Source organism: Sapajus apella, unplaced genomic scaffold (genome assembly GCF_009761245.1).
Source record: "Sapajus apella isolate SASKATOON/1434 unplaced genomic scaffold, GSC_monkey_1.0 scaffold14, whole genome shotgun sequence".
In the NCBI taxonomy this organism is placed as follows: domain Eukaryota; kingdom Metazoa; phylum Chordata; class Mammalia; order Primates; family Cebidae; genus Sapajus; species Sapajus apella.
Window position 1 is genome coordinate 30,840,972 of NW_022436954.1, and position 27,521 is coordinate 30,868,492.

The following is a 27,521-nucleotide window of genomic DNA, read 5'->3' on the forward strand; positions in this document are numbered from 1 at the left end:
ACTTTCCTATATATAATATTCAAGGTATGAAGTCTGTATCAGGTTATTATTTATATTATATTACACATTGAAAAAAATTACTTTTTTCTATAAAAAATTCCAATAAGCACACTTATGTGAAGTATTTTTAGAGTTAAGTAGCTGTTTAAAAAATATATCTCAAAACATAAGAAGTTAGAGCTCAATAAACTATATGGCCAATTAATATATTTTAAATCTATATTTTGGCTAAGAATGTCTTCTATTTAATTATTTAAAATTAATCACTGGCTCTAAATAATCATAGCTAAATATACTTAAAATGGCTGTAAATATACAGGAAGAACATAATTTTGTCTATCGAAATGCTAAATATAAAACCAAAATTATCTGACTTATAAAGTGAAAAGATTTTGATTGTAGAAAGTCTTTATTCTAATAAGTATTTTTGAAGTCTAGGGGCTAGTTTTAAAAAATTTAACAATGTACATTTTTAAAACTCTCACTATCATTTAATTTCAAGTTCTTTAGAACAAAATGTCAATTTCTGTAAGGTAATAAAAAGTCCACTGGTCCTGCTTTTGAAGGCTTTTAAGGAAAAAATCATTTAAATAAACTGTTGTGAGGACAAGGAGGGAGGCAAAAGTTATCTTTTTACTACTTTGCCTCAATCTCAGTAATATTTACATTATTTTCATATAATCTGTGTATAGGTCAAGTTTTTTTCTCTCTTATAGTGTTATGTTGTCTTTGTGTCTGGTTTAGATGTTAAAGGTTGTGCTAAGTATCTCATGAGCTGCAGCAGTTTCAGGCTGCTTACCATAGTCACTGTAGATCATTTCTGCCTAGCTTTTCAAGTATCTTCCATTAACTGTGAGGATGGTCCGTTTCACAACCAAGCCAACTTATATCTGTCTGGATTACACTCTAAGGTTCCCTGACCCTTTTTGAGTTGCCACTTATTACTTAAATCTTAAACTTCATTTCTGTGCTTGACAGCAATGCCATTGTTTTGCTTATTTCCCAATTGGAAGGCTGGCAGTCTCTTCTGAGACTGATGCCAACTGAGCTCTGTGTATCAGCCAGTAGGAGTCACTTGGAGCAGATGGTCATCATCCTTCCCCACAGCCCAAATCCCTGGTCTGGGTGGCAAAGTCCCAAGACCACACCTACATACATGCCAACTGTCCTTATTTACTAAGATACTCCTTCTTATTTGTTTAGCTTAATAAATCATTTGCCCTAATATCTTTCTAATGACTTATGCTCTCATTTCAATTTTCTTTAATATATCTTCCTATTAGTATCTCTCCCCTCTGTTCCTATCCTCTATTGCCCATGCTATTAGAATATACATTTTTAAATTTAAATCATTTTTTGGTTTCATAAATGCTCATCTTTACAGAGATTTTACATAGTTACTGGTACATATGTAACAGGTTGAAATTATATTCTGGTCAAACAGTATACTGACTCCTTCCCATTTCCATTCTTCCAACTTAAAATATTAAAGTTAAATCTTGGGTATATTTTTAAAAAATGAATGGTTTTTTATTACTCTAAATGGCATCTGAATAGCCCCCTCCTTTTTTTTTCTTTTTGAGACAGGGTCTTGCTCTGTTGCTAAGGCTGGAGGGCAGTGGTGTGATCATGGCTCACTGCAGCCTTGACCTCCTGGGCTCAAGTGATCCTGCCACCTCAGCCTCCCGAGTAGCTGAGCCCACAAGTGCATGCCACCATGCCAAGCAAATTAAAAAAATTTTTTTAGAGACAGGGTCTGGTCTTCCCATGTTGCCCAGCAATCCCCCCACCTTGACCTCCCAAAGTGGTGGGATTACAGGTGTTAGTAACGACGTACAGCCTTGCCATTGAGTTGATAAAATTTCCAAAAAAGCTGAAACCTGACTTAACTATAGAACAAAGCATATAATGTAATGACTAAGAGAGCTAAAGGTTCATAAAATACTCAAAATAAAGTTAAGCCCAATAATTCCTTACTCTTGCGGATGTACAGTTATTGGGAACATCCTAAGCTTAGCTTTTTGAAAACAGCAGCGAATTATTGGTACATGTCATTTTTGGATTGAGAAGGCATTGTATCTGATCATTCAGAAACACACAACATTCTGGTAAAAAGAGGACTGGTTTCTGCTATTATAGCCATAATGTAATAAAGTTAAATAATAAGTCATAATAATTTGCATTTAATTTTCCCTTAGAATGATCTGAAATATCTAAGGAAGTCATCTAAGTACAGGGGTTTACAGGAAGTTTTATTTCTAAAAAGCTATATCTAAATGAAATTGACATGAAGTGATACATGCTACTGAACTTATACTTAAGTGGAACCTATTAGGAATCTTGTGCAAAGTGAAAAGGTCTTTTAAGGTACAAATATCATCTTCTAATGTTTTTATAATTCCACATTTAAAAAAATCTAGCATAAACTGATGCATAAGTTAAGGAAAACAACTTTCCAAAGCAAGGAAGATAAAATGAGAATGGCAAGATATAATCTAACTTGTTAAGCTGGGGTTTAGAGTAATTTCCTTTTTTTTTTTTTTTGCGATAGAGTCTCACTGTTGTTAACCAGGCTGGAGTGCAATGGCACCATCTCGGCTCACTGCAACCTCTGCCTCCCAGTTTCAAGCGATTCTCCTGCCTCAGCCTCCTGAGTAGCTGGGATTACAGGAATGCACCACCATGCCTGGCCAATTTTTGCATTTTTAATAGAGACGGGATTTCTCCATGTTGGTCAGGTTGGAGAAACTCTCAACCTTAGGCGATCTGCCCGCCTCGGCCTCCCAAAGTGCTAGTGTGAGCCACCGCATCCAGCTCGAGTAATTTCTTTCAAGGACTAGAAGCATTTTGGAAATATCATGACATCTACAAAAAAAAAAAGAAATAGCACTTTTTGAGCCTAGATTATCCAGGTTACATTTAATGTGGTGGCATACTTCAAAGTTGTGCCATTAGGAAACAGCAGGCCAAATAAATCAGATATTGCTCGGTCAAAACTAGTTTTTCTAGTGTCCATGTAGCTAAGGTGAGCTTCTCTTTCCCTAGCATTGGAGGAGAAGTTGGTATGTAATTTGTTGGGAGTTTACGTGACATATAGTCCATCCCAAAGGTGGACATAAAAGTACATATCATTTATGGCAGTCAGGCTCCTCAATATTTCAGATAACTTAATACAAAAGCCCTAAAACTGATGAATTCAAACTATTCAAGTTGGTAATTAGAAAAGATTGACCAAGTGTGGTGGCTCACTGCCTATAATCCTAGCACTTTGGGAGGCTGAGGTGGGTGGATTACTTGAGGTCAGGAGTTCGAGACTACCCTGGCCAACATATGAAACCCTGTTTCTATAAGTACAAAAATTAGCTTGGTGTCATGGCATATACCTGTAATTCCAGCTACTTGGGAGTCTGAGGCACAACAATCTCTTGAACCCTGGAGGTGGAGGTTGCAGTGAGCCGAGATCATGCCACTGCACTCCAGCCTGGATGACAAGAGTGAGACTCCATCTCAAAACAAAACAAAGAAAAGAAAACACTTAAACGAGGTATGCGGCCAGGTGCGGTGGCTCACATCTGCAATCCCAGCACTTTGGGAGGCTGAGGTGGGTGGATCATGAGGTCAGGAGTTCAAGACCAGCCTGGCCAACATGGTGAAATCCTGTCTCTACTAAAAAAATAAAAAAAAAAATTAGCTAGGTGAGGTGACAGGCGCCTGTAATCCCAGCTACTTGGGAGGCTGGGGCAGGAGAATTGCTTGAACCTGGGTGGCAGAGGTTGCAGTGAGCTGAGATTGTGCTTCTGCACTCTAGCCTGGGTGATAGAGTAAGACTGTCTCAAAAAAACAAAAACGAGGTATGGCATATTACATGAAAAACAATGCTATTAATGTGTGAAAATAAGCCATAATAAAACGTAAGCAATAGGCTGTTTTGTACTTTGTGGAGATTTATAAGAAGATACATATTTTACAGTTAGTGAAATTATGTTTTTGGGAGCTTGGGAAAAGGAAAGTGAATTCTTATTTCAGACACCTTTTAGGATAAATCCCCCTTTAAAAAGAAAAGACAGTTTGCATATCAATGAAAGACACATTTTCCTTATCCTCGTAAGGTATTGCTAATGTTAACATATCTGGTCTAGTCATTCAGGATAAATTCAATTATTTTTAAGCAGTGGATTCTTGTAAAATTATATATAGGCATTTAAGGCACCTCAGGACAGAGGAAAAAACTCAATATATTCTCTAATTTTACTTTTCTACTAGAAGGAAATGTGTATGGGAAAGAACTGCTTGATTTGTAAATTAATTACTTTGGAGGAGAATTAATGCATTATGTGGGTACACCAGGCAAAACTTCTTTTTGCTATTTGTTTTGTAGGTACCAGAATATAGATTAATTCTCAGTAGGTGTAGTCATTTAAATAAAAACATTTTAAGCAAATTTGTTAATTTTCGCAGAACGGAATGATGGATGAAAGTAAGTCACAAGTGTATATACAGCAATAAGACAACAACTAGATGTGTTACATAATATGACATGAACTTGTTAAGATCATTAAATGTTTTTTTAAATTTTTTATTAAAAAGTTTTGGCTGCGTGTGGTGGCTCACTTGAGCTTAGGAGTTTGAGACCAGCCTCAGCAACATGGTGAGACCTTGCACAAAAAGTACAAAAAAAAAAAAGACCTTGTACAAAAAGTACAAAAGTTTTTGCACAAAAAATACAAAAATTAGACGAGTGTGGTGGCGTGCACTTGTCATCCCAGCTTATTTGGGAGGCTGACGTCGGAGAACTGCTTGAACCTGGGAGGCAGAGGTTGCAGTGAGCTGTGATTGTACCACTGCAGTTTCACGCTCATTGTCAACACATCATTAACAACAGAATTTATTTCAAATAAAATGTTTTAGTGTGAGGTGAGGTCTTGTACAAATATTGTGACATACGCTATCTGACAAAACTTGTGCTGGGCAAAAAATGCAAAAGCAGAGAATTTTCTAGGCTGACAAATTCCATGGCCATAATCGTCTAGTCCAGTTGAAACACAGTGCAATTACCATCTATACCTTAGACTTACAATCTTAAATTCCTATAAGTCTGTCTATTTGATTTCAATAACCATTAATTTCTAATTTCTTCACTATATTGCTATACATCACAAACAGATTCAACTGCTGGAATGATAAAGAATGAATGTGAGTGTGACCCACAAAATTAAAGGCTGAGAAAAATATAATAAATCCTTGAGGAATTTACCCATGATGTTGATTCAATCATGGGGTGATTGTTAATATGCTCTGAAATTTGAAGGTGAAAACTGAGTTGAGTCATTTTAAGCTGTGTTGGAAGACTTGTAGAACCACATTGTAAAATAACAATACTAACTATTGTTTGACTTGAAAATAAACATAAAATTTACCAATGATGTTAAGTATAAAATTGCTTATTATAGTCCTGAATTGTTTTAGAAAATTATAATGACCAAGGAGGAAAAATAGATAACTCTAGACCAGCAACTCATGGCAGTAAGTCAAATAGACTTTGATTTCTTTGTTTAAAGCCAAAGAAATGACAGGCACTCTTCCAGTGTATGTATAGTTTGTAAGAAAGTCTGTTACATTTCTCTTTTAAAATGATGTGTTGAGCACACATTTATACAGAAATACAATAAACGATTACCTCCATTTCTATGAGCCATTTTTTACCAAGAATGTTTCCTTTTCTTAGAACCAAAGTTTGAGCAAACAGTTACGTCTGGCATATTGCGTAATGAGTCCTAACAGGCCCAGGGTTCTCTTAATCACATTCAAGTACCATTTGTAAGTACTTCATCTCTGACAAAGTTTAGTGTGCATGTGTGCACATGCATAAGTGTTTTCAACTTCAGAAAATGAACACTGAAGAGGGATACTGAATAACCCCAAGAGCTTGTTAACCAGTGCTCCTTGTCATCTCCTTAAAGAAACACAGCAAGCTGAAGAGCTTCTGTAAGGATGAGTGCAGATAAAGATGTGGAGCATATTGTGTGTAAGAGGAACAGTATGCTTATTTGTCAGCTCCCAAACGACAGGCTGCTGCTCTGTACTACTGTTACTAAAAATATCATGCCTGGCGTGGTAGATGTGAAAAAAAATCTGTAGTCTGATTTGGAAAGAATTCAATGAGGTAAAAATGTAACTGGGATCTTTCCCCTTCTACTAGCTTTACAATTCCCCTGCTTTCCCTTAGAAATTTGTTCTTCCTTAGGTAGACTCAAAACCGAGGGGCTAATTTATTTAACCCCTTAACATGGTTTTGCACAGTCTGGTTACAGCAAATAAATACCAAGTAAACTCATCAGTAATTACAAATACAGAGAAAACAAATCAAGTAAATAGAAGGCATACTTTGGTTTTCTTGCATTCCTTAAGATGGCACACATTGTTTTAAAACACACTTTTTTGTGATAGTTCTATATTTCACTGTAATTTTTTCAAAATTATAGTGGTATTGTCAAGTTTAAAGATGGCAAAGTTGTTAAAAAATCTAGACATTACATCAGATTCTCTGATGGTTAAAATGAAACTTGCACGTCATACTCTTAATCTGGCTCAATATCATTGTTATCAGCAATTGTATGCCACAGTGGACAGCTTTCTAAATATCCTTCAGTTAATGGGTATTTATGTTTTATCTATGTCAAAGGACAAGCAGATAATCAGGTAAAATAAATTACACAAATATGCAAGAGCCTAAAATCAAAGTAGAGAAGAAGAAAAGTAGGGAAGACTTTTTTTTGCTTCATATTTACTTAACTTTAAAACTTCCCTCTCCTCTTTCCTTTTTCCTTTCTTCCTTTTCGTTCTCAATAATCATTTATTGAGCACCACCATGTACAAGGCAACAAGCTAGTTGGAGATTCAAGTAATCCTTATCCTTAAGAAGGTGCTGCAAAAGAGTTACTATACAAGGTGCTCAAAGTACACTTTAGAGAGAGACTTTACCAGACAAGGAAAGGCTTTGAGGAGAAGGTACTGCTCCAGTCAAATTTAAAAGGCAAGTTAGAGTTAGATGGGAACCTACAGTCCTAGGAGAAGAAGAAAAACAGCAAATGCAAAGCCAAAGAGGGGTAACAGTCTGGGTCATTTGGTATAAATGGTGATTATGGTTTGTGCAAGGAAATAGTCAAAGATAAGGATGGAGAAATAGGCAGGGGCAGAATCTATAAAGATTCCAATCTGAAGGCAATGGTGAGTCGATGAAGGCTTTTAGTCATGGAAAGTGACATGATTAGATTTTCCCCCTGGAAATACTTTTCTGGCTCTAAGGACATCATTCTTGTGTGGGAATAAAAGGCTGGGCAACACTGGAAGCAGGGAGACCAATCAGGAGGCCAGTACAGCAATCCAGGCCAGTAAAGGTAAGTCCCCATCCCCAGACTGGCAAAGCCAGTGGCTTTGTTACTTCCATGTGTGATCACTTCTGTGATTCTTTTGAATAAATTTCCTAAACTTTTCAATATTTACTCCTTCAAAATAAAATCTTATCCTGGATATGTGGGAAAATTTGCAGTGACACTACCAAAAAGTTGCTGTAGTGTTGCTGATATCATTTGTCTCCTAGTCTCTCTCCATAAGAAACCAGGTGTTAAATGAAGATTCGGTGAGAAACTGGATGTGGAACATGAGAAAAACGGAGGTATCAAAGATGGATGGAAGAATGGATGGACAGACAACATACCAATTCGATAAGTATTTATTAAGCTACAGAAATTATTTTAGGTACCAGGTCCACTAATTTTTTTTTTTTTTTTAAATTCCAGGATCTCACTTGCATTCGGTTACTATATCTCCATATTCTCCTCTAGTCTATAAGAATTCCTCAGTTTTTCGTCTTTTATGCATTACTTTGAAGCTTCTAAGAGTATTGATTATTTGTCTGAAGTTTTTTCATGATAGAAGTTATACATTTGTGGCAAGACTACTATAAGAATAATGTCTGCTTCTCAGTGCATCTTACCAAGAGTTCATGATGCTGATATATCTTATATACTGGTGCTATTTACCTTGACTATTTCGTTAAGTTGGTGTCTATCAGGTTTTCCCCATATAAAATTTTACCTTATACTTTGTAAGTACCTTGCTCAAATTTCTACCTATTAATTTTTGTATCCTTTGAGGAATCTTCTCTGCAACACTTATTACCGTGTTATCTGCCTAATAGCACTTCTCTATTTCCCTCTTTTCTATTTACTAATTTATTTATTTATTACAATAGTATGAATTCACAGATATTTATTTTACTTTATGGGTTAAAAACCAGTATTATTTTCTTGTTCAAATTATTTTATCTTTGGTCATTAGGAGTAATTTTAGGCTGGCTCCTCTGGTTTTTGACATATCCTCATCCACCTTTCATTAAATGTTTCCTTACTTTTTGGCACACAATATTCAGTCTTGTTTTATATTTTCCATCCTTTGGGTCTGGAATCAAGCAATTAAGCACTTCTTCTAGAAGCCCTAGTTTCTTATATTGGAAAACTGAGCTCAGAGACTAAGATCTGGCACTGTAATGCCGAACTGTTACAGGAGTGTCATTGCTATAGGCCAGGAAGAGAAGTATGTATGTATGTATGTATGTAAGTATGTATGTATTTTTTGAGATGGAGTCTTGCTCTGTCACCCAGGCTGGAGTCCAGTGGCATGATCTTGGCTTACTGCAACCTCTGCCTCCCGGGTTCAAGTGATTCTCTGGCCTCAGCCTCCTGAGCAGCTGGGATTACAGGTGCCCGCCACCAATCCTGGCTAATTTTTATAATTTACAGGGTTTCATCATGTTGGTCGGGCTGGTCTTGAACTCCTGACCTCAGGTGATATAGCTGCCTCAGCCTCCCAAAGTGCTGGGATTATAGGTGTGAGCCATGGCGCCTGGCCTGAGGAGAGGATATTTTAAAGATAAGTTGGTCAGGGAAAGCCTTTCTGAGGTCATTCAAGGAAAGACTTAAAAAGTGTGAAGTAGGGAGCAATGCAAGGAATACTAGTGGTACTAGTATTACTGTACTAGACAGCACAGTGGTGCAAATCGCTGAAATAAGAACATGGTTGGCAAGCAACAGCAAGATGACGAAGGTGGTTGCAGTTTGGTGGGCTGGGGGAAAGTGGTAGGGAATGAGTTCTGAGAGTAGACAGGAGCTTTGTAAGCCACAGCAAATAGTATGGATTTTAGTGAGAAGACACTGAAGTGTTCTAAGCAGGGAAGCAGCATAATCAGATTTACTTTGTGATAAAGGATTACTTTGAATGGTATACGGCAAACAAAATGTGCGCAGACAAGTTAGGAGGCTACTGTGTCAGCCTTTGTGAGAAGCTGATGAGAGCAAGATATGATGGGGATTAGGGTCATGATTGTAGCAGCAGAGGTGGTGAGAAGTGGCTAGATTTGGGGGGGGGTGTATTTATACAGAAATACTTCAAATATATAGAAAACTCAGAAAATAAAATTAATTGAAGCACTCATGTACTTATCACTAAACTTCATTGCCTTCTAACATTTGGTCACGCTTGCTTCAGAATAAAGGAATAGTGAAGATTACTGTATCTCTCCAGTACTCCATACCTCTCCAGAGGTAAGAATTGAAATAAATTTAACATTTATTTTTCTCATGGACAGTTTTGAATCACTATTTCATATATATATATACACATATATATATGTGTGTATACACACATATATATATGTATATATACACACATATATATATGTGTATATATATACACACATATATGTGTGTATATATACACACACATATATGTGTGTATATATATACACATATATATGTATATATACACACACACACACACAAAATGTATAATGTTATTTTATGTGTTTAAAATTTCATAAAAACGGAATGTGCATGTATTATTTTGTAACTTGTTTCATATTTGTGTCTCACAAAAATGCTATATTCAACATTCTTTTTTTTTATTGCATTTTAGGTTTTGGGGTACATGTGAAGAACATGCAAGATTGTTGCATAGGTACACACATGGCAGTGTGATTTGCTGCCTTCCTCCCCATCACCTATATCTGGCATTTCTCCCAATGCTCTCTCTCCCCAACTCCCCACCCCCTGCTGTCCCTCCCCTATTTCCCCCCGACAGTCCCCAGTGTGTTATGCTCCCCTCCCTGTGTCCATGTGTTCTCACTGTTCAACAACAGCCTATGAGTGAGAACATGCGGTGTCTGATTTTCTGTTCTTGTGTCAGTTTGCTGAGAATGATGGTTTCCAGGCTCATCCATGTCCCTATAAAGGACAAGAACTCATCACGGTGTATATGTGCCACATTTTCTCTGTCGAGTCTATCATCGATAGGCATTTGGGTTGGCTCCAGGTCTTTGCTATTGTAAACAGCGCTGCAATGAACATTAGTGTGCATGTGTCCTTATAGTAGAACGATTTATAATCCTTTGGATATATACCCAGTAATGAGATTGCTGGGTCAAATGGAATTTCTATTTCTAGGTCCTTGAGGAATCACCACACTGTCTTCCACAATGGTTGAACTAATTTATGCTCCCACCAACAGTGTAAAAGTGTTCCTATTTCTCCACATCCTCTCCAGCATCTGTTGTCTCCAGATTTTTCAATGATTACCATTCTAACTGGCGTGAGATGGTATCTCAATGTAGTTCTAATTTGCATTTCTCTAATGACCAGTGATGATGAGCATTTTTACATATGTTTGTTGGCCTCATGTCTGTCTTCTTTTGTAAAGTGTCTGTTCATATCCTTCACCCACTTTTGAATGGGCTCGTTTGTTTTTTTCTTATAAATCTGTTTTAGTTCTTTGTAGATACTGGGTATCAGCCCTTTGCCAGATGGGTAGACTGCAAAAATTTTTTTCCCGTTCTGTTGGTTGCCGATTCACTCTAATGACTGTTTCTTTTGCTGTGCAGAAGCTGTGGAGTTTGATTAGGTCCCATTTGTCTATTTTGGCTTTTGTTGCCAATGCTTTTGGTGTTTTGGTCATGAAGTCCTTCCCTATGCCTATGTCCTGATGCTTTTGCCTAGATTTTCTTCCAGGGTTTTTATGGTGTTAGGTCTTATGTTTAAGTCTTTAATCCACCTGGAGTTAATTTTAGTGTAAGGTGTCAGGAAGGGGTCCAGTTTCTGCTTTCTGCACATGGCTAGCCAGTTTTCTCAACACTATCTGTTAAACAGGGAATCCTTTACCCATTGCTTTTTTTGTGAGGTTTGTCAAAGATCGGATGGTTGTAGATGTGTGGTGCTGCCTCCGAGGCCTCTGTTCTGTTCCATTGGTCTATATCTCTGTTTTGGTACCAGTACCATGCTGTTTTGATTACTGTAGCCTTGTAGTATAGTTTGAAGTCTGGTAGTGTGATGCCTCCAGCATTGTTCTTTTTGCTTAGAATTGACTTGGCTATGTGGGCTGTCTTTTGGTTTCATATGAAGTTTAAGGTGTTTTTTTCCAGTTCTGTGAAGAAGGTCATTGGTAGCTTGATGGGGATAGCGTTGAATCTGTAAATTACTTTGGGCAGTATGGCTATTTTCACGGTATTGATTCTTCCTAACCATGAACATGGAATGTTTATCTATCTATTTGTATCCTCTCTTATTTCGTTGAGCAGCTGTTTGTAGTTCTCCTTGAAGAGGTCCGTTACGTTCCTTGTTAGTTGTATTCCGAGGTATTTTATTCTCTTTGCAGCAACTGTGAATGGCAGTTCGTTCTTGATTTGGCTCTCTTTAAGCCTGTTATTGATGTATAGGAATGCTTGTGATTTTTGCACACTGATTTTGTATCCTGAGACTTTGCTGAAGTTGCTTATCAGTTTCAGGAGATTTTGGGCTGAGATGATGGGGTCTTGTAGGTATACAATCATGTTGTCTGCAAATAGAGACAAGTTGACTTCCTCCTTTCCTATTTGAATATCCTTTATTTCTTTTTCTTGCCTGATTGCTCTGGCTAGAACTTCCAGTGCTATATTGAATAGGAGTGGTGAGAGAGGGCATCCTTGTCTACTGCCAGATTTCAAAGGGAATGCTTCCAGTTTTTGCCCATTCAGTATGATATTGGCTGTTGGTTTGTCATAAACAGCTTTTATTATTTTGAGATATGTTCCGTAAATATCTAGTTTATTGAGGGTTTTTAGCATAAAGGGCTGTTGAATTTTGTAAAAGGCCTTCTCGGCATCAATTGAGATAATCATGTGGTTTTTGTCTTTGGTTCTGTTTATGTGGTAAATTATGTTTATAGACTTGTGTATGTTGAACCAGCCTTGCATCCCCAGGATGAGGCCTACTTGGTCATGGTGGATAAGCTTTTTGATATGCTGTTGCAATTGGTTTGCCAGTATTTTATGGAAGATTTTTGCATCTATATTCATCATGGATATTGGCGTGAAGTTTTCTTTTCTTGCTGAGTCTCTGCCGGTTTTTGGTATCAGGATGATGTTGGTCTCATAAAATGATTTGGGAAGGATTCTCTCTTTTTGGATTGTTTGGAATAGTTTCAGAAGGAATGGTACCAGCTCCTCTTTGTATGTCTGGTAGAATTTGGCTGTGAACCCATCTGGACCTGGGCTTTTTTTAGGTGGTAGGCTCTTAATTGCTGCCTCAACTTCAGACTTTGTTATTGGTCTATTCAGGGTTTCGACTTCTTCCTGGTTTAGGCTTGGGAGGATGCAAGTGTCCAGGAATTTATCCATTTCTTCCAGGTTTACTAGTTTATGTGCGTAGAGTTTTTTGTAATAATCTCTGATGATGGTTTGTATTTCTATGGAATCTGTGGTGATATCCCCTTTATCATTTTTTATTGCATCTACATGATTATTCTCTCTTTTCTTTTTTATTAATCTGGCTAGTGGTCTATTTTGTTGATCTTTTTGAAAAACCAGCTCCTGAATTTATTGATGTTTTGAAGGGTTTTTTGTGTCTCTAGCTCCTTCAGTTCTGCTCTGTTCTTAATTATTTCTTCTCTTCTGCTAGGTTTTGAGTTTTTTTTGATCTTGCTCCTCAAGCTCTTTCAATTTTGACAATAGGGTGTCGATTTTAGATCTCTCCTTGCTTCTCATGTGGGCATTTACTGCTATATATTTTCCTCTAGAGACTGCTTTAAATGTGTCCCAGAGATTCTGGTATGTTGTGCCTTTGTTCTTGTTGGTTTCGAAGAACATCTTTATTTCTGCCTTCATTTCATTGCTTATCCAGTCAACATTCAAGAGCCAGTTGATCAGTTTCCATGAAGCTGTGTGGTTCTGAGTTAGTTTCTGCATTCTGAGTTCTAACTTGATTGCACTGTGGTCTGAAAGGCTGTTTGTTATGATTTCCGTTCTTTTGCATTTGCTGAGGAGTGTTTTACTTCCAATTATGTGGTCAATTTTAGAGCAGGTGTCATGTGGTGCTGAGAAGAATGTATATTCTGTGGATTTGGGGTGGAGAGTTCTGTAAATGTCTATTAGGTTTGCCTAGTCCAGGTCTGAGTTCAAGTCCTGCATATCCTTGTTAATTTTCTGTCTGGTTGATCTGTCTAATGTTGACAATGGGGTGTTAAAGTCTCCCACTACTATTGTGTGGGAGTCTAAGTCTCTTTGTAAGTCATTAGGAACTTGCCTTATGTAGCTGGTGCTCCTGTATTGGGTGAGTATATATTTGGGATCGTTAGCTCTTCTTGTTGCATTGATCTTTTACCATTATGTAATGTCCTTCTTTGTCTCTTTTGATCTTTGTTGGTTTAAAGTCTATTTTATCAGATACGAGAATTGCAATTCCTCCTTTTTTTTGCTCTCCATTTGCTTGGTAAATCTTCCTCCATCCCTTTATTTTGAGCCTTTGTGTATCCTTGCATGTGATATGGGTTTCCTGGATACAGCATACCAATGGGTTTTGGCTTTTTATCCAATTTGCCAGTCTGTGTCTTTTTATTGGGGCATTTAGCCCATTTACATTTAGGGTTAATATTGTTATGTGTGAATTTGATACTGCCATTTTGATGCTAGCTGGCTGTTTTGTCCATTAGTTGATGCAGTTTCTTCATTGTGTTGATGCTTCTTACCATTTGGTATGTTTTTGGAGTGGCTGGTACTGGTTGTTCCTTTCTATGTTTAGTGCCTCTTTCAGGAGCTCTTCTTGTAAAGCAGGCCTGGTGGTGATGAAATCTCTGAGTACTTGCTTATTCACAAAGAATTTTATTTTTCCTTCACTTATGAAGCTTAGTTTGGCTGGATATGAAATTCTGGGTTGAAAGTTCTTTTCTTTAAGGATGTTGAATATTGGTCCCCACTCTCTTCTGGCTTGTAGGGTTTCTGCTGAGAGGTCTGCTGTGAGTCTGATGGGCTTCCCTTTGTGGGTGACTCGACCTTTCTCTCTGGCTGCCCTTAGCAATTTCTCCTTCATTTCAACCCTGGTGAATCTGACGATTATGTGCCTTGAGGTTGCTCTTCTTGAAGAATACCTTTGTGGTGTTCTCTGTATTTCCTGGACTTGAATATTGGCTTGCCTTGCTAGGTTGGGGAAGTTTTCCTGGATAATATCCTGAAGAGTATTTTCCAGCTTGGATTCATTCTCTCCATCATATTCAGGTATACCTATCAAATGTAGATTAGATCTTTTCACATAGTCCCACATTTCTTGGAGACTTTGTTCATTCCTTTTTACCCTTTTTTCTCTAATCTTGCCTTCTTGTTTTATTTCATTGAGCTGATCTTCGACCTCTGATATCCTTTCTTCTGCTTGGTCAATTCGGCTGTTGAAACTTGTGTATGCTCCCCGAAGTTCTCGTGTTTTTCTCAGCTCCATCAATTCACTTATATTCCTCTCTAAGTTGTTTATTCTCGTTAGCATTTTGCCACATCTTTTTTCAAGGTTCTTAGTTTCTTTGCACTGTGTTAGAACATGTTCTTTTAGCTCACAGAAGTTTCTTATTACCCACCTTCTGAAGCCTGATTCTGTCAATTTATCACACTCATTCTCCATCCAGCCTTGTTCCCTTGCTGGTGAGGAGTTGTGATCCCTTGTAGAAGGAGAGGCATTCTGGTTTCAGGTGTTTTCATCCTTTTTGCGCTAGTTTCTTCCCATCTTTGTGGATTTATCCACTTGTCATCTTTGTAGTTGTTGACTTTCAGATTGCGTCTCTGAGTGCACATCCAGTTTGTTGATGATGAAGTTATTTCTTTCTGTTTCTTAGTTTTCCTTCTAACAGTCTGGCTCCTCTGCTGTAGGACTGCTGAGGTCCACTCCAGGCCCTGCTTGCCTAGGGATCACCTGCAGCGGCTGCAGAACAGTAAGGGTTGCTGCCAGTTTATTCTTCTGCTGTCTTTGTCCCAGAAGGATACCCACCAGATGTCTGAGCTCTCCTTTATGAGGTGACTCTTTGGATATATGGCGGTCAGGGAGCTGCTTGAGGAGACAGTCTATCCTTTATAGGAGCTCAAGTGCTGAGCTGTGAGCTCCATTGTTCATTCAGAGCTGCTGGGCAGGTACGTTTAAGTCTGCTGCAGGAGAACTCATAAATCCCCCCCCACCTTTTTTTTTCCCCAGGTGCTCTGTCTCAGGGAGTTAGGGCTTTATTTATGAGTTTCTGTTGTGCTGCTGCCTTTTTTCAGGGCTGCCCTGCCCAGTAAGGAGGCAGCCTAGTCACTGTCTGCCTGCAGAGGCTTTGCTGAGCTGCTGTGGGCTCCGCCCAGCTGCCATGTGAACTCCCCTGTAGTCCTGTTTATATGGGTGTAGTCAAAACTGCCTTGGCAATGGCAAACTACCTCCATGGTGGTGGACTGCCTTGGTAATGGTGGATGCCCCTCCTCCACAGAGCTGGACCGTCCTGGGATCAGCTGTGCTTGCTGTGAAACTCTCAATCCAGAGCATTCCCGATCGTTGTTTTTTTGTGGGGGGGGGACCAGCTGAGCCTGATCATCTGGCTCCCTGCCTCAGAGCTCCCCCCTTTTTTTTTAGTTGAATGGTTGACTCTCTCCCAGGTGTTCCTGTTGCCTGTTGAAAAGGTGCTGGGATCTGTGTGATTTCCTGTGCGGCGACCTACTGCGCCGGCTGAAACACAGGCACTCAGATTCGTGGCACTATTTTGCCCGGGAATCTCCTGGCCTGGCTCCCTGTTTCAGTCCCCTTTTTAATCAGATGAATGGGTGACTCTGCCTTCCTGGAGCTCCAATCGCCAGTTAAAACGGCGCCTGGACCCGTGTATTTTGTATGGTGAACTGCCGCGCCGGGGTGCTGGCAAAACAGCCACACTGGCCAAAACAGCCGTGCTGGTGACCTGTGGGGTACCTCCACTTGGGAATCTCCTGTTCTATGGGCAATAAAAATCCATCTGGAAATGTGGTGTCCACTCACCCTCCATCCTTTCACTCGGAGCTGCAATTCTGAGCTGCTCCTAATCAGCTATCTTGGATCCCTCCCTCCCTCCCTCCCAACATTCTTTTACTTTTTCTCTTATACATGTGCTGAAATTGTTCTAGAGTGCGTATCCACAAGTGGAATTTCCTGGTCAAAAAACATCCATGTTATCCATATTACAAGTTATTGCCAACTTTTTCTGAGAAGCAGTTGTAACAATTTATATACTCATCAGTATTGTATGAAAGTTCCTGTTTCCCTTAATTTCTTCGCCAACTCACTTAACTGCCAGACTTATAAAATGTGCCAATTTGATGGGTACGACTTGAGAGTTTTTATTTTAATTTGCACTGTCCTAGGCAGAGGCAACAGAAGTATTAAGGCCCTGAGGTGGGAGTTTGCTGGATGAATCCAAGAATAGTGAGGGGGCTAGCACATCTGAAGGAAAGTAAGTAGAGAGGAGATGAGGAAAGACATAAAGAAGAGGGCAAAAATCACGTAGGTCTTGTAAGTCACTATAAAGACTTTGGCTTTTCTACTGAGTGATTGGAAAGCTACTGCAGATCTTTTTTGGTAAGCAGACCAACATCAGCTGATAAATAATCATTAGCTATTAGTGTAATATTTCCTAGTTAGGTATAGTAAGGCTATAGTATAGTAAGTATACTATAGCAAGTACAATAAGACTGCTAAATATAGTGTATTAATTCAATGGTTATAGCTCATACTTAGGTACTTACAATGTACTAGATACTTTACACTGGTTAATCTTCTTGATAACCCTTTTACAGACGAGTAAACTGTAGTATAGATAAGTTAAGTAGTGCCCAAGGTTAGTTACAAGAATAGCAAGTTGTAGGTCTAAGGTCTTGAATCTGGCAATCTTGCAGATTCTCTTGGCTATAGATATGGACAGTTTGATCTTGTTCTTTCCAGTTCTTATAATACTTGCTTCTTTCTCATTAGGGTGTTATTAAAATGGTTAGTATCTCTAGTAACAATGCAAAGTAGACCCGGACATTCTTACTCCTGACCTTAGTAGAAATATTTCCAAAATTTTATCATTAAGAAAAATATATTCTTTTTGTTTCTGATGGTGACCCTTTAGCAGGATAGAAACTTTTCTATGCTGTTCCCTAGAATTTTTTGTTTAAATTACTAAGAATGAGTGCTACATTTTATCAAGTACATTTCTACATTGTGATGTTGAATCATTCCTGTTTTTGTGAGAAACTTTAGTAGTGGCAATAGCAGTAGTGTGTGTAAGTGTCTGTGTGAATAAACTGCCAAATTCCAGCTAACTATGTCTATTTAGGATTTTTTTTCTACCTGCAATAGGGAAACTGATCTACAATTTTCTTTTCCTGTATTGTCCCTATCTAGTTTTAATAATACTAGTTTTATTAAATTAGTTGAATAGATTTTTTTTCGTCAGTTTTCTTACATAGCTTGTACAAGAGAGATTACATGAAGTTGTAATAAAGATATCTAGATTTTGGACCTTTTTTATGGGAAAGATTTTTGATAGATCTGGCATATTGTAAAGGGTAGAGTTACAGGACTTGTTAGACTGGAGGTGAGGAGTCAATGAGAGGATGACTTCTAGGTTAGTGGTTTATATGGTTGGCATTTTTAGGTATTGAGACAGGGAACATTAGAGTAGGAGATGAGTGAAAAGGTAATTAATTAAGTTTTAGACATGTTTAAGTCCCTTTGGAATCATCAAATGGTGATATCCAAGTTGTTGTTGGGGTTTAGAAGACTGGGTATGTTAGTGACAGAGCCTTGCATCCGTGGTTCATTGATTCACCTTATTTCAATCATTCTAAAAATATTGAGTATCTATTCAATGTCAAACTCTGAGTATGCTGTTTTTTTTCCTCTTCCAGTTCAGCCTTTCTGAAAGAATGAAGCCATTTTTTCACCCTATATGGTATTAATGGCAACTAATAGTATTAATGGCAACACTAAAGTTTTGGTTCCCACTTCCTCTCTCAGATTTTTCAGAAAGTAGAGTTGGGAGAAGACACATGGTTGATGAGGGTTGGAAGAAAGATTGTACATATTGTTTGAAATTAGTTTTTAAGTTGGAAAAGTGCTGGACATATTTAGAGGCTTGGTGTATGAAATAAATTAAGCCCTTCAAAGAACTTTAGGCTTTGTTCTTGGCTACTGCCACAGCCAGCTTTACAAATAGGTGCCAAGGCCAATTTCTACAGCGGACTTGTTAGAAAGTCATCATTTAAAATGCACATATTAATTTGAGTTGAGGGGGGGTTTAGGATGTATATTGTACGTACTTCTCTAAGACTTAATGCTCTCATACATAAAATAAAAGTTTAGGACTTAGTGATTTCCTAGGTTCTTTCAGTCTTCAACATCTTATAGTCTATATGCAAAGATACTGAAAATGAGGTATTAAACACTGGAGCCTGAAGAATTCTCTTCTGTGGAGGTTAAGAAAAGGAATGCTCTTTCTACACGTTTCAGTTAAATGCACGTCTGTCTAAAGGCTGGAGAAGGGAAAGGTGAATCATGAATAGAATACAGTGAACTAAACCTGGAAATGGAGGTGAACAGTTAGGGATATCACAGGGAATAATGACAAAAGCCTGAATTTCACCATAGAAGGCATGTAAGAAACATGCTATCAGGAAGATATGCTGGCTGGAAGGAGAAACCAGAAATTATACATTTCTTACTCTTCAGGGCTCTGAGGAATTGGGTGGACAGCAGAATATGTAAAATAAAAACAAAAACAATTAAAAACACAACACTTTTTGTGGAAGAAAACCTCTGTGGAAGTGAACTGAGCAACAGCACAAGGACAACATGTCACATCCAACTAGGTCAGGCTGTACCTTTAGGCAAGACAATCAAGGACTCTGAAAACCTATGACTGCATCCCAGGTAGCCTGAGGGAAAGACCACTGTGACAGGGAAGAGAGATGGTTTTTACTGAGAATGAGTTAACCATGTACTAAAAAGAAAGTAGTTACTTTTCCTGAAGGCTTCAGTGTTCTAAAAAACCTCGAAATGTTTCTCCAGAGTCTAGAAAAAGCCTCACCACAACCCTTGAGAGCTATGCCACCGCACTGAGGCTGATTTCCATCACCAATCTGTACTCCCTTCCTTGGGGTGATATTCTGCCAGCAACAAAGTTGGAAGAATAACTACCAAGCAAACCATATGCTTCTAGGAAATATTTCCATCAACATTATAAAAGTCATAAAGGTTCAGAGATGCTGACAGGGAATAAAGTTGCTTAAATGGCTCTAAGCATGTTCAAGAAATGCATCTTTTTAGTTTTATTTTCTAGCTACAGGAATTATTATTATGTAGTTATATTTACATATTTATTTTTTTTGAGTATTTCTCCCTGCTCCTTTTCTCCCACAATTCCTTTCTTTTTACCTACACTCCACAGAGACCTAGTATAAATACAAGAAAAAGCCTTTACATTCGAATGATATAGTATACATAGAAGTGAAATTATAATTGATGTTTTAAAGATCATAGGTTAGAATTAGAAATCACTGACAGAAGTAATTTGTTGTAACAGTTGTATGAATATGCGTAAAAGATTTAGGGCTCAAGTTGCTGGGGGAATATCACTTAAAAAAGTCAACATGACTAGGCTGGGTGTGGGGGCTCATGCCTGTAATCCCACACTTTGAGAAACTGAGGCGGGTGGATCACCTGAGGTCAGAAGTTTGAGGCCAGTGTGACCAACATGGAGAAACCCTGTCTCTACTAGAAATACAAAATTAGCTGGGTGTGGTGGCACATGTCTGTAATCCCAGCTACTTGGGAGGCTGAGGCAGGAGAACTGCTTGAACCTGGGAGGTGGAGGGTGCAGTGAGCTGAGATCGTGCCATTGCACTCCAGCCTGGGGAACGAGAGAGAAACTCTGTCTCAAGAAGAAAAAAGAGAGTCAACTTTATAGGGCCATATATAACTGTTGCATCTTTAATCAGTTTTTCTTTATTCTCTATAACTAATCTGTGTCCAAATTTTGTTACCCGTTGGAAGGGACTTTTACGTGTCTCTTTCCTTCTCCACTTTTACTACGGTTTTCTGACTCTTTTATAAACTTGCACTGAAGATAACTGTATCCCTGACTCTTCTCTGCCTCCATGAATATGTCCTATACATTTCTTCCACAGTTATGTTTATTAAATGCTGTTTTTTAGCATATCACCCAGAACCTACAGTGTTTCTCTATATCCTCTATGGCTTTCAAGGCATTCCATAAGTCATCCCCATCTCAGTTATTTTTCCTAATACAAACTTTCTTCTCTCAGGCCAGTTTCTACACTGTTTCTAAGTATCCAACTGGCATTCATACCTCCTTGCTTTTACTTATGCTTTTCTCTATCAGGAAGATCTTCCTCTTTCAGTAGCCTTATACTAATGAACTTAATTATATCATACTTCAAAGTTTGGCTGAGTCCTAGCACTGTCCTCATTCTAGACCTAAATACCTTAACTTGCTGAGCTATAATCACAGATCATTCTGCACAATTCTACTTTATTTGATACAGATGAGGTCTTGCTATGCCCACCAGGCTGGTCTTGAACTCCTGGGCTCAAGTGATTCTTCCACTTTGGCCTCCCAAAGTGCTGTGGTTACAGGTGTGAGCCATTGCACCTGGCCTCTGCACAATTTTATTTCATATCTACTAGCCTTTTCTGACCTCCTATAAGCTCACTGAAGGTAGGAGAGACAGTTGGATATATAAGGAAAAAAAGACACCAGTAATAGTCATAGTTTAGTGTTCATTAAAAAATCTATAAGATCTTGGTTTACAGCCAGGTGTGGTGGTTCATGCCTGTAACCCCAGCACTTTGGGAGGCCAAGGCAGGCAGATCACCTGAGGTCAGGAGTTCAAGACCAGCCTGGCAAACATGGTCTTGAACTCCTGTCTCTACTAAAAATAACAAAAATTAGCCAGGCATGGTGGTGTGTGCCTGTAGTCCCAGTTACTCGGAAGGCTGAGGCAGAATAGCTTGAACCTGGGAGGTGGAGGTTGTAGTGAGCTGAGATCACACCACTGCACTCTAGCCTGGGTGACACAGTGAGATTCCATCTTAAAAAAAAAAAAAAAGATCTTGGTTTACTGTGCTGTTAGAGAAACCTATTTAGATGTATAAAAGGAAGACTTAATAATGTTAACCACTACTGTGAGGGAACATAACTAAGAATCTGCTCATTGCAGAAAAAGGAAACAATTGGAGGATGTTCTAAAATTATCTTCAGCTGCTTATCTCTAGAAGGAACTGTAATCTACAATTGTAAAACATTCTGTTTTGCATATTCTTATAAGAGCTCTTTTTTGGATATAGTCCAAACATAATTTTAAGTAATAGTTTTTAAGCTTTAATATGCTTTGTCTTCTAGAAAAGTTGTTTGGCACTAAACACTAAAAAGGCTTTCATGACTTGACACTAACTTATCTTCCAATTTTACTTTCTACTACCTGGCTCTTATGTTGCTTGCAAAAATGATTAATCATTTGTTAAACAAGTGAATCTCTGTTGCCACACACTCCAGAGAACGCTATAAAGAGAAGCAGCCAAAATTGAGAGGCTTGTCCTTGTGACATTTTATTTGGCGTCCTATTTAAAACCTCTGCTGCTTTTCTCTGACCATAGTGATTACTAGTGATGCCATGTCTCCCCAGAATGGCAGCCATGTTGCCTTTTCAATTTATCTCATTTTGGCTGTCTGGAGGATGACTGCCTATCTCTTTCAGGTGACCCCAGATTATCTGAAGTGAATTTTACATAGGGCATGAAACTAATATACTGTATCTCAAATGTATTCTACACATTTTATAAAATTCTATCTAGTCCTTTCTCCCAATTTGGTAACAGAAATTTACCTTCTTTTACATAGCTTAAGCCTCTTCCCCTCCACCTTCTCCTCATCACACTTTGTGGTTCTATAGTCTACCTCCATTCCTCTGCTTCCTCTAAGAAGGGGATCATTCTTTAAGTTCTCTTAAGCCAATTACATGGAGCCCTAACATCACCCTTCCTAACATAGCCTCCACTTGCCCCTAGTTCTCTTACTCTCTCATGATATGTGTGTGTGTGTGTGTGTGTGTGTGTGTGTGTGTAAAACCAAAAGTTAAAACACAAGGACTGTCTGTTTTGCATTAGACTTGGCACTTGTATTCTCTCTCTTTCCATGTCTTACCCTATTTGACTGTAAGCTCCTTAAAAAGAGAAGGATATACCATTTTTATCTTTCTCTCTCTCTGCTCACTTTTCCAATTAGGGCTTGCACAGTCAGACACACACACACACACACACACACACACACACACACAGAGTGTTGGTCTGGATAAAATGAATAGCATATATATTTAAAAACCTGACAATAAAAGAAAATCTATCATATGCTTCCTTAACTCACTAAAAGTCCAAATTTGTTTGATTAAAAGAAATAAAGAACATCAACCTCAAATTCTGTTCTCCTATTTCACATTTGTTGGCAGTATAGAAACTACTGAAGTTGCTGAAAAGGCATCTTAAAGCAATATTTTTATATTCTATTCAACTCAACTATGACTAACATTTCAATAATATTATCTGCTTATGCAAAAGTTAGGAACAACCTGCCTCTATTATTAAGGCACCATAGACTTAATTGTATCTAAATGATTCAGGATAAAACGCATACCAAATTGTTTTGCTGAGATTAACTTGCGTAGTTGAACAGTTATTGTGTACTATTAAACAGTTGGTACATTTCACATCTTTGGCATGTAAAAGCCAATTGGGTGTAGACTTATGTTGTTTAAATGATGCCAATGTGTACTTCTCACCTTCTTAAATATATCAAAATTCCTTAGGATGCCAAACAAAATCTATCCTCTGGGATTAAAATGTGCCAACAATTTGACGGTACATGGAAGCATTACTGGAAAAAATTAAAAGGAGGAAAAAAAAAGTCTTTTTCCCTGTAAGAGACTAAGGTCTCATAAGTGAAAATGAATTACAGCTCTGGAAATTATCTGATGAACTCTAGGCCTGCCAACCAAACTAGATAATTCAGTACAAATTTTACAATGATTGCTATATAGTTTTTTCAACTGTATAACCTCTGAGTATAAAACTGGCTTTCTTAAAGCTTCTCTTGGCAACTGTGTTTACTAATTTAAAGCTTCAGAGCAAAGCACGTCTATGAATTTAGAGAAAAAATTTCTCAATTTTCATTTTCAGGATTGGAGTAGTGGCAGTAATGCTTAACTGTAAATGGGGACTCTATGAGTCAGTATTCAGGTAAACAGGTAAATATGTTCTGTACATCCGAAATGGAAAGGCTGTTGCCAATCATGGAAATTATGGATTTACTTGTGGTTTGACAAGTGTGTGCTTGCTTCTGCTAGAGAGAAGGAGGTTTAGTGTATAATAAACATAACCTAAGATATCTGTAGGTAAACATACAGCATATGAATATCATTACTTATTGGTATTTTAAACTTGGTCTTTCACAACTCATGCATTTTGGCCAGGCATGGTGGCTCACACCTGTAATCTCAGCACTTTTGAAGGTTGAGATGGGTGGATAATGAGGTCAAGAGATCAAAACCGTCCTGGCCACATGGTGAAACCCCATCTATACTAAAAATTTAAAAATTAGCTGGACTTGGTGGTGTGCACCTGTAATCCCAGCTACTTGGGAGGCTGAGGCAGGAGAATCACTTGAACCCAGGAGGCAGAGGTTGCAATGAGCTGAGATTGCACCACTGCTCTCTAGCCTGGTGACAGGGCGAAATTCTGTCTCAAAACAAACAAACAAAGAAACTCATGCATTTCACACTTTTAAAATAATGGCAATATAGCATGAATCTTAACATGAGATTCTGTAAATTAATCATTATTACTAAAATAAAAATCCTAACTATAAAGAGTACTAGATTCTACTTTAAAGTTTTTCACTAACATCAACAAAAAAGATTTGAAGAAGTATTCTGAACATATTCTGCATGTCAAGAAAACAAATTCCATAGCATGTCCACGATGGAAAAATCATACTTGAAACAGCCCAATACTGAATAGATCTCAAATAAAAAGTGCTACACAACACAGACCCACCGTGAGGAAAAAAGTTCCTCTAATATCCCTAATAAATATCAATCTTACTTTGAAAATGAACATATAAGCAGACTTAGTAAAAGCTGCATTTTCATGTATTATAGTCATGTATACTTTCCAGAAATGATTAGTCTTAGGGAATTTTAATTGTGTCACTACACTTTTATTGGTTTTCTCTTTTTCAATAAAAATCTGTCTCATCCCAACATTCCCCTATTTGTCATGAAAATGTTGGTATATAAGATCAAAATAACTAGATTTAACTTTTAAAAGAAATCAGGGTAAAAAACATATAACATGAGATCTACACTCTCAGTGACTTTTTAATTACGCAGCATAGTATTGTGAACTACAGGTACAATGTTGTACACAGATCTCTAGAACTTGTGCAATTGCATGACTGAAACTTTACACTCATTGAACAGCAACTCCTCATTTTCCCTCCCCTCAGACTCTGGCTACCACTACTTTATTTTCTGCTTTGGTTAGTTTGACTCTTTTGGATACTCATATATGTAGAACCATGCAGTATTTGCCTTTCTGCGACTGGCTTATTTTATTTAGCATAATGTCCTCAAGATTCATCCATGCTACTGCATATGTTAGAATTTCCTTTTTTGGGGGGGGAGGGGGAACGAGGTCTCACTGTGTCACCCGAGTTACTGTATAGTAGCATGATCTCCGCTTTCTGTGACCTCGACCTCCCAGGCTCAGGCTCAAGTAATCCTCCGCCTTCTGAGTAGCTAAAACTACAGGCACATTCTACCATGCCCGGCAAACTTTTTTATTTTTTGTAGAGATGGGTTTTGCCATGTTGCCCAGGCTTGTCTCAAACTCACAGCCTCAAGCAATCCACCTGCCTCAGCCTCCGAAAGTGCTGGGATTATAGATGTGGGCCACTATGCCTGGCTTTTTGTTTTTTATTTTCATTTATGTATTTATTTTGAGACAGGATCTCACCTTATTCCCCAGGCTGGAGTACAGTGGTGTAATCACAGGTCACTGCAGCCTCGAACTCCCAGGCCCAAGCAATCCTTCCACCTCAGCTTCCTGATAGTTGGGACTACAGGTATGCATCACCATGCCTGGCTAATTATTATTTTTCTATGTTTTGTAAAGACTGTATTATTTTTCTATGCTGTGTTGCCCAGAATGATCTCGAACTCCTGGCTCAAGCAATCTTCCCCTCTTAGCCTCCCAAAGTTCTGAGATAACAGGACTGAGCCACCGTGCCTGGCTGGATTTCCTTCTTTATTAAGGCTGGATCACATTCCATTGTACATATATACCACATTTATCTGTTGATGGACATTCAGGTTCCTCTCACCTCTTGGCTATTGTGGCTAATGCAGTGTAAAATATCTCAAGATCCTAATTTCAGTTCTTTTGCATAAATAGCCAGAAGTGGGATGGCTGCATCATATGTAAATTCTATTTAATTTTTTGAGGAACCTCCACACTGTTTATACATTTTACATTTCCACCAATAATGACCATGGGTTACATCCTTGTCAATAGTTATTTTCTAGGTGTGAGAAGATAATCTTTTTAAATTTATTTATTGCATTTTAGGTTTTCGGGTACATGTGAAGAACATGCAAGATTGCTGCATAGGTACACACATGGCAGTGTGATTTGCTGCCTTCCTCTCCATCACCTATATCTGGCATTTCTCCTCATGCTATCTCTCCCCAACTCCCCACCCCCTGCTGTTCCTCCCCTATTCCCCTCGACAGACCCCAGTGTGTGATGCTCCCCTCCCTGTGTCCATGTGTTCTCCTTGATAATCTTATTATGATTTTGATTTGCATTTCCTCCCTGATTTTGTAATTCTGAGCAGTTTTTCATATACATTTTGGCCATCTGTATGTCTTCTTTGAAGAAATGTCTATTCAAGTCCTTTGCCCATTTTTGAATTGGGTTATCTGTTTGTTGCTATTCACTTTTAGGAGTTCTCTATATATTTTGGATGTCAATTCCTTATCAAATATATGATTTACAGATTTGCAAGTATTTTCTCCCAGTCTTCAGGCCACCTTTCCACTTTGTTAATTGCTTCCTTTGTGGTACAGGAACTTTCATTTTTTAATAGTCCTACATGTTTACTTTTGCTTTTGTTACCTGTGCTTTTCATGTCATATCCAAGATCAATGTTATAAAGCCTTTCTTTTATAGTTTCTTCTAGGAGTTTTAAACAGTTTCAGGTCTTAGGGTTAAATCTTTAATTCATTTTTTTTTTTTTTTTTTTTTTTTTTTGGCCAGTGGGTATCCAGTTTTCCCAACACCATTTGTTCAAAAGACTATCCTTTCCTCATTGTGCATTCTTGGCACCTTTGTCAAAAATCAGTTGACCATACAAATGTGCATTTATTTCTGGGCTGTGTTTTCTTTCCTATTGGTCTATATGTATGTCTTTATGTTAACACCATACTGTTTTGTTTACTGTAGCTTTGTAATGTTTCAAAATCAGAACATATGAGGACTCCAGCTTTGCTCTTCTTTCTCATGATTATATTGGCTATTTTAGGTCCCTTGTGATTTCATATCAATTTTAGATTTTTCTATTTCTGTAAAATATACCACTGGGATTCCCATAGGGACTACATTGAACATGTAGACTGTTTTGGGTACTATGAACATTTTAACAATATTAAGTCTTCCAACCTATGAATACAGTATTTCTTTTATTTATGTCTGCCTTAATTTCTTGCAGCAGTGTTTTACAGTTTTCAGTGTAAAAGTCTTTTATCTTCTTGGTTAAGTTTTTTCCTATTTTATTCATGTTTATGCCTCATAAATGAAATTATTTTCTTGATTTTCCTTTTGACTGTTTAGTGTATAGAAACACAACTAAGTTTTCCATGTTGTCTTCTTAATCCAGCAACTTCGCTGAATTCATTTATTGATCCTAACAGTTTTTTAAATGGAATCTTTAGGGTTTTCCACATATAAAGTACCACCAGAAACAGAGAGCATTTTGCTTCTTCCTTTCTGATATGGATGCCTTTAATATCTTTCTATTGCCTGGTTGTTCTGGCTAGGGCTTCCAGTACTATGTTCAATAGAAGTGGC

The 27,521-nt window shown here is 38.0% G+C and overlaps 1 protein-coding gene across 6 annotated transcripts in view; it reads right to left on the minus strand.

Annotated features, from left to right (window-relative positions):
- Positions 1 to 27,521, minus strand: part of ELP4 (elongator acetyltransferase complex subunit 4) — a 249,766-nt gene that overhangs the window by 26,888 nt on the left and 195,357 nt on the right. The gene's annotated exons all lie outside the window — the stretch shown is intronic.